Below are 9,160 nucleotides of genomic sequence, written 5' to 3' on the forward strand. Positions count from 1 at the left end.
GTGCATGCTCTGTTGCCTGTGTCTATGTGCCTGTGGTTCTGTCAGTGTGATCATGTGATGTATCTGACCCCAGGAATGTGTCAATAAAGTTTCCCCTTCCTGGGACAATGAATTCACGGTGTTCTTATTTCAATTTCCAGGAGTGTATATGTCATGTGGAGCCCGTGCAAGGCACCCTGATGGCCAAGGAGTGTCGTACACTGGTTGCAGACCACGTACACCCTTCTTGACGACCATGTTTCTAGACAGCAGTGACATTTTTCAGCAAGATAAAGCGCCATGTCAGAAGTCCAGGAGTGTGCTGGAATGGTTCGAGGAACACAGTGGCGAGTTCCAGTTGATGTGCTGGTCCCCATATCACCAGAGCTGAATCCGATTTAACGTGGCGTCACAGCTCATCGCCCCCCCTCCCCGTAATTTACGGGAATTTTGTGACCTAGAGATTTGGTACCAACTTCCTGCAAGGTCTCGCTGCTTCCATGGCACGACGCGTCACCGCAGTTGTCCGTGTCAAAGGTGGACATACAGATTATTAGGTAGCTGGTCGTAATGTTCTGGCTGATAAATGTATTTTGCAGCACTGTTGTCTCACTGCAATACAAGACGAAGCATAGCAGTCTCGTTAAATTCCTGGATCTGCGCTGTGAACCAGTTACTAAGGTACTGCTTGATGTCCATGTGCGAAGTGATTCGTTTGCCTGTCAGAGCATTCTTTAGCTCACGAGTCTGCATGATCGCAGGGAGACAGCTATGGACTGTATGGAGCCTTCCAGTCAACTATCTGTAAATCTTCTTCACTGTGCCAGCTGTGCCGGCCGAAGTGGCCGAGCGGTTCTAGGCGCTTTAGTCTGGAACCGCTCTGCTGCTACGGTCGCAGGTTCGAATCCTGCCTCGGTCATGGATGTGTGTAATGTCCTTAGGTTAGTTAGGTTTAAGTAGCTCTAAGTTTTGTGGGACTGATGACCTCAGAAGTTAAGTCCCATAGTGCTCAGAGCCATTTTTGAACCATTTGTGCCAGCTGTGTGAGACCTCGCATTTCCGTGGAGCACAATGACCCCGCGGGTGGCCTGCCCTGTTCGTTTCGTTTCGATCCATTTGGGAAGGATGGTCTAAGTCGGTGAGTACAGCCAAGCTATAACCGTTTTCCCATGCTGCAAGAAGTCAATACGCTGAAGGCTTTTTTGATCAAAGAGGAAAGTGAGCATAAATTTCACGTATTTCCGTGGACGGCCGTTTGGTTTTTTAGTTGGTGTCAACCCTGAATGATGGACTGCTACCGTAACTCACCAGACTTCTTTATCGAGGGCACCCACCTGCTGGTCGCTGGTACAGGTAATGCGATGTGGCGTTGAAGAAGGTGCTTCGTCGGCCAAGGACAGTCGTTCTTCCCTGCGTCGCTGGACCCTTGCAACGGATTTGCAGTGCTCCCCCTAAATGTTTTCCATTCTTCGATAAATTTCCGCTCTCTGCACTACTTCCGCTGTCAGAAAATGTGGCGAGTTTCATATCTCTAGTCTCTTAGAGCCTTCTTCTGCAGCCAGTGACATTACACTGAACAGTTGTCGTTCGCAGCTCCGGCGCTTTTCTTTTTGAATGTACGTTCTACCATCAAATTACTCACTCCTAACTTATGCACGTGCCAGATTATTCTAATAAATGGAGAGGGTATCGCATTTATAATTATGTCACACACACTGATAAGCCTAGACATTATGACCACTGCGCACCGTGACGTTGGATGCCGCCTGGTGCCTTTGTGGGCACGTGGCGCGGTAAGAAAAGTATGTAAAACGGAGCAGACAGAGAAAGAAGAAATGGGCTGCAAATGGGGAAACGCCTTGAGAATAGCGTCTTTGACAAAGGACAGATTGTTATTTCGCAGAGCCTGTAAACGACTACCTCGGAAACGGAGAAGCTGGTAGAGTGCTGACGTGCTACTGTAGTGATAATCTATGGAAAGAGGCAGAAGGACAGTGAAACTACCACTAGGCTCTAAATGGTTGCAAGTCCACGACTCTTCACAGAACGTGGGGTTCGGACGGTTGTCTGCTCTGTGAAGTGGGGTAGATACCGTATTTACTCGAATCTAAGCCGCACTTTTTTTACCGGTTTTTGTAATCCAAAAAACCGCCTGCGGCTTAGAATCGAGTGCAAAGTAAGCGTAAGTTCTGAAAAATGTTGGTAGGTGCCGCCACAACTAAGTTCTGCCGTCGAATATATGTAGCGCTGCACAGGCATGATTTGTAGGCACAAAGATAAACACTGGCGCCAAAACCTCTGCGTCAGTAAATAAATTTAAAAAAAAAGGTGGAAGACGAACTTTTTTTCTTCGCCTCAAGATTCGACCACTGCATTTTCATACATTATCCAACGAAGTAAATACAAATTCCGTATTGTTCATCTTCGAATGTGGCAGAATTTCAATGTACTACGAAAATCCGACTGGCAAGACTGTTTGGGATGTTTGTCAATATGGCCAACTCTACGTTCTGAATTTTTTCCTACCTGTGAGAGGAGATGTTTGCTAATAGGAACCTGATGAAATGTGATTCACTTGCAGTATTCTCTTCACCATAAGAATAATACGAATATAAACATTTTGCCATGTATTCTTTCGTGTTTGCTGCTATCTCATTTAAATCCTGTCTGCCTAATAAACTACGAAACTAGAGTGAGACAACAGCAAACGCGAAAGAATATACATATCGTGTCATGTTTATATTCGTATTATTCTTATGCCTAATAGTGATACAGTCAGAAATGAAGCACGGCAACTGACTAGATTTTTAAATCTAAGATGACTCTAATTTGTGTGCAGAATTTGATGTTCTAAAGAAGCGACCGCAAAGATTTTCAAACGGAGAAAAATTTTCGCGTAACTCTCGTTCAGAACATGTTCTATCATACGCAGTCTATTATTTTGTTCTTGTTGATAATTATCAAAGAAAGCAGCAGTGTAAGTAACAACAAATAGCAGTCTCTTGCCATTGTTTCGCTAATGAGACGATTCCTCTCTTCTTTTTTTTAATTGTAAGCGGCGGTAGCGCGGACAAAAGCAAGCCATGCCGCGAGCCGCGACAGGCCGTAAACACGCACTATCAGAATGCGACAAACAATGCATGACACAGTACAGCAATGCATTTTCAGCTTAGAGTGTCGTAAACACCTATAAGAAAGAGAACGGCACTTATCAGATCAAAGCAAAATAAGCAATTGATTCAAACCAGACGAAGCACGTGAAAAAGGAAGGGTACTCGTATAAATACGGACGGAGCGCCTGACGCATAGCAATGGCTACCTGGTGAAGCTTAACAGCTAAGCTTACGACTCGAACCAAACTACTGTAGCTGTATCGTCATTCATTCGACCTAAATTGTGTCTCGTATTACAATGGACCTCCAATTTGGAGGTGCGGCCTAATAGTTTTCTCTCCCCTTGAATTTCGAGTCGCAAATTTCACGTGCGGCTTAGATTAGGGAAATTTTTTTTCGCTTTATTTCGAGTCTCATTTTTCAGGTGCGGCTTAGATTCGAGCGCGGCTTAGATTCGAGTAAATACGGTAGTGATCTATGGAACCTCTGCCGAAGGAGTACAATGCAGGTGTTTGTATAAGTGTTTCTTTCGGAGCTCGCTGTTCATCGTACGTTGATGAACATGGAGATCCATAGCAAATCACGCCTAAGTTTTCAGATGTTGCCCAACGGTATCGTCAGTTACGACTGCAGTGGGCACGGGACTGTCGGGATTGGACAGTCGGTCAATAAAAACGTGGCGGTTCTTCGGATGAATCATATTTTTGTTACACTAGATCGACTGTCGCTTTCATAAAAGCCGTCATGGAGGGAACGACAGCTCGAAACGTGCAGCATGCCACCGACGCAGACAGATGGGGGGCAGTATCATGCTGTGGGAAACATTCTCGTGCGCTTGCGTGGGACCTGTGACAGTAATCGAAGACACGCTGTCAGCTGCGAATCACTCGCATCCTTTCGTGCCAGATGTCATCTTTCAGCAGAATAACTGTCCGTGTCTCGGAAACGGAACCGTGCTACAGTGGTTTGAGGAGCCTTACAGTCAACTCATGTTGACGTCTCGACGACTAAATTCGCCTGATGTAAATCCTATGGAACGCACCTGGTTCACTATCTGGCGGCTTATGCCCCCTATTTATGCGAATTACGTGATCGGGGCGTAGTCACTTAACGGCACATACCTCTACGAACTGTCGGGTCCTGAAGCGCAGAAGCAGTAATATTATTTCGTACCGAAGTCGTGCAAACGATCTATTAAGCAGGTGTTCATAATTATTTGGCTCGTGTATATATATTCGTCACCGTTTGTTACTGACCTTCATGTAAACAGAATGACCTTTTAAAAAATTGGGAGACTGTAGAGGAATATAGAGCGGGAAATGTGAAATTAATTTTCTAGAGACTATGCACATCCTCTTTGCTAGGTAGGATAATCGAAATAGCAGAATGCAGACGCTTGGGAAAACATTTATTGGCAGTAGAGTACGATCAAAAATTGTGAACTGCATATGTGGCGTCACCACTGTGGAACGAATGTTGTGCGGGACATCAGTTTCGTTCCATGATGCGCAACGGCGACCGACGTTTTGTCACTAAAGTTACGCGCTCCTCTCTGGTTGCGTCAAACGCTGTAAAGGTGTGCTCAGTGAGCTAACGTACTTTAACGATTGATGTTGAGTATACAAGGGGCTCTACACAACCCCAGTGGAAAAGTCAAGAGGGGTGAAGCCAATGGAGTGGGCATCACCTTCCACTTGCTCTATGAGAGATACAGCTTGGTCGACGAACAAAGTGCGCTGGAGCTCCGTCATGCCGAAACCGAAGCACCTTTCAAACGATCAGCTAGAATGTGTGGTCCAGTAAAGTGAACTCCAACGATTCCAGCTTAGATATTTACTGACAGTCTCACGTGGTAACTTCCCGCAAGGGTAATGCTTGGATTCTGAACACCCCAGTTATTGCTATTCCAGCGGCTGTACGTACGCTTCCTCGTGAAAGCTCACTCGGCATGGGGTCTAGAACATTGGAGACAGCGGGACACAGATGACGGAACCACTGCGAGAACTGTTGTCTCGGTTAAAAATCAGGCTGCCTTCTAGTCTGAAATCTGTGATCGCAGAACTGATGTAGATGCGCACCCCACAGACACTCGCCTGATCTGTGTGCACTGCGTGGGCAGTTGCTCGTGTGCTTGCTAGTCGATTGGCAGCTACATTTTCCACATCGTATTCCTCACATTCAGGAGTTCGTGTTCTTCTTCTTGCACATGCGTGTCATGTATCGGAAAGACACGGTTCCTCTTCGTGAGTCGATAAATACTGCTGAATAATTGGAGGCAGGGAAGTAGTCTGTCTGGGTACTTTGCTGCTTTACTACGTACAACGGAGGGCTTGCACTGGCATTCCCACGAACTTCACCACAACGCAAATGCACATCAGCAAGTCAGAACTTAACTGCAGCACGTAAAGCAGACAACTGCACACTGACCCTCCTTGGCTAGCTGCGTGTTTACAACACAGTGCTAGTCAGGTAACAGATGGCAAGCGCTAAGTGAACAACAGGAAGAACACTGTAGTTGTGTGTTTACCGTCTACCATCCGAAACAATAACACAGCGTATGAAACACCCTGCTTAAGTCCGCAGGACAGAACAGGTAAATGGAATTTTGGAAAGGGGCAAAAAGGGGGCTGTCAGTTACACTCAAATACATATAACATAGTTATGTTGTCCAAACAATACAGGAAAGTTTTTGAACTTAGTTGTCGGCTGAATAGGACACACTATCTCGTGCCTTAAGAGCACAACCATTTAAATTTAAAAACGTCTGAAAGCCATTAACTTAAAATTCAAACTCAAAACACAATACTTAGAAAGCAGAAGGCCTCACGTAAGTAAGTTCTATAACTTGGATGAAGGTCCAACAAATCTAACACTTGAAAAGCAAACAAGTTTAATTTAAAGACGGCTGAAGGCCCATGATTTAAGACTGCATGTAAAATTAATTTAAAAAAAAAAACACAAGGCAGAATGCCTTATCTTCAGTTAGGCTGAAGGCCCCACACAAACTGATCTTGTCTTTCAAGTAGTTTAAAAAACGGCTGCAGGCCGATTACTTAAAACAACTAAAATAATTTTTGGTAGGCAGAAGACTCAAAGCTTTATCTTTAAACAATATTTTACACAGGCTGAAGGCGCAAACAATCTAACACCAATAAGAAAAGGCAGTACAGCCAGCGGCGCTCAGAAGTTTCCGGGGCCCGTCTGCACTTGAAATATTAACGTTCGCTTAGAGGAGACAGGTAGTCGGCCCAACTAAAATCCGACGCGCCGGCAACCCAACCAAGAGACAGTTAACGGACCCACCGACAAGACGACTTGCTTTCCACCCGACCAGTGCACAAGAAACTCCAAAGCCAAAACGTAAAAGGCGTAGTCGCCCACAACCAAGTATGCATTAGCTGTCAAAACTAAACACACGTGTTGGACAGCTACAACACGGTGAGGAAACGACACTGCCTGAATTTGACGTCAGCGGCCAGGGCGGGTAACCGGAACGCTAACGACCACAAGGCAGAAAAGTCCGCTGGTGCACTTGGACTTCAAATAACCAAAATAGAGTTAAACTCCACCGGATGGTGGCCAAATTTTCGCCGACTCGAAAACTCGCTGTTGCTCACGGGAATACCCCCAACAGCCAACCATGAAAATCAACGCCACAATGTGAACAGTCTCACTTCGGTAATTAAAACACCACTCAGCTTTGATGTCCTGGGTCAGTGAGCCACGAACCCCGTAAAAATTGGAACAGCTCCCAAGCACTCCGACACTGCGTATAGATCGCCAGCGGGCCATGCCCACTGCGCCGCGCGGAGATTTCCCTTTCTTATCCACACCAACCGACCGACTGCCGCACGCCGGCTAGCTGGGATCTATAAGCACCAAAGACAGTACCGCTGCTGCCACACGTAAAAAGAGGAAGAACCACGGCATAACCGCAATAACCGCAGAGTAACAGTCAAGGTTTAAACGAACGCATAAGCCGGGGCCAGCACGTCTCAGCGTTAATGGATGCAAGGACCACCAAAGTGATAGTAAGTCAAACACTCGTACTGCTGTACAAACTTTATTTTCCAGCTACAGGTTACAGACGTTCCGAGTTTCACGCCTCCACAATATCCCAGTTTTTTAAAACCTCATTCTGCTACTCCCTGTACAACTACTCAATATAGTGTAGTGAATCTATGCACCAATATCGTACTTGAAAATGTGACAGAAAAAGTTCATTAATACTGCGTTTACAGGGCTAGTCCGCAGTGGTTATGCCACAGCCGAAGGACGTATTCTCTGACGACTTTCACCGATGATGTTAAAGTCGTTGGGTTCCGGTGTCATGTCACAATGTACCAAAATGTACTGCGCATCCGGTTCCCGGAAAGAGGACTCAGCAAGTAGACCGGGATGTCGGATCCAACGGACCCGCCAGGAGTGACAGGTTACCAGCGTCCAACAGCTCTTAACATCGTGCAGTAAGTGAATTGGTGGTAGTGCCAGCCAAACGACTGTTCAGGTTGGTTGATACAATCAATGAAACAGGACACGAACTAAGAGACTTTCGAGAAAACATTATCCACACAGTCCACAAGACAGAATGGTCTATCGCACATTTAGCTTAACACATCATAAAACCATGTTGCTGATAAGATTAATATACTGGTGAATGAACACGAACTTTCAAAAAGTGTCAGATGACGATCAGTTTGCTTTAGGAACGATAAAGGTACCGGGAAGGCATTTCTGACGCAATCTTTGATAATCGATGCAAGACACCTTCGTAGGATTTGTCGCCCTAGACAGAACGTTCGACGACTTAAAATGACGTTAGAAATTCTGATAAAAGTATGTGCGTTAGGAAAAGCGAGTATTATACAGCACCTAAAAAAGCAAGAAGGAAAGAAAAATGATGAGAGATGAAGATTTAAGTGCTCTGGTTGGAAAGAGTAAAAGTGAATAACACTATTCATTCTACACAACCAACATGAAATAAAGCAAACAAAAGGGAGTTCATGAGTGGGATTAAAATTTAGGGTGGAGTGAGATCAGTAATTACTTTCGCTGATCTCAATGAAAGTGAGGTAGAACTGCAAGATCTTTTGAGTGTAATGAACAGTGTAATAACCACACCCTACTTATTTGGAATAAAACGAAGAACATAACGCGGAGTATCAGAAAGGAGATTAAAGTTAAAAACATAATTGGACACCGCAAAATAAGTGAAGTGAAGGAAATCTGATTCCTTCGAAGCAAAGCAACACACGAGCGAAGAAGGAGAGAGAATGAAAGCGGACTAGCACCGACAAAGGGGGGGGGGGGGTGCTGCCAAAGGAAGTCTATGAATCAATCGGTATCACACTTAGGTCTCAATCTGATGAACAAATTTGATGACAATGTAAGTCTGGAGTCCAGCACTGTGTAGAAGTGAATCATGAGACGTGGATAAACGGGAAAAGAAGAGAATAGGTAAGACGTTAGGAGATTCTCTGTAGCATGTAGGGAACTAATATGTCATAAACACAGACCAGAAGAAGGGGCAGAATGAGTGGACATGCGTTGTGACATCAGGGAAAAAATTGGACGGCACTTAATGGAGCTGTGGAGAATACCAACTGGTACCTGCTGAGCGTCTGTGGACGTCTTTAGAGAGAAGACTGCGTGGTCGCCGTGCTCCTCCTCACTTACCACCACTTAACAGGAAGAATGCACACACAGAATCTGCTATTATCCATTCCGTGATGTCTACAAGCTATATTGAGAGGCAACGGGTTTCCTACACCGTATTAATCTTGGTAATGTGTTGTGTTACTGTTTACATATTTTTGTGAACACCCTGGACATAAGCGCTTCATCCGAACTTCCTTTAACGTTTACACTTCATTGGTCATTTCTTCGTTTAATGAGGTTCCTACAACACTGGTCTGTCTTACATCATCACATAAGACATGACGCTCTTGAGTTTTCGTGTTCTCACAGTGACTCTTCAACACATTTATCTCCCAGCCCACAAAGCGTTTCCACAGCATGATCCATATTTCACTCACTGTCAGTTCAGTTTTTATTTCTATTATTCTAAA

The sequence above is a fragment of the Schistocerca cancellata genome, chromosome 3, assembly GCF_023864275.1.
Source record: "Schistocerca cancellata isolate TAMUIC-IGC-003103 chromosome 3, iqSchCanc2.1, whole genome shotgun sequence".
Lineage (NCBI taxonomy): Eukaryota > Metazoa > Arthropoda > Insecta > Orthoptera > Acrididae > Schistocerca > Schistocerca cancellata.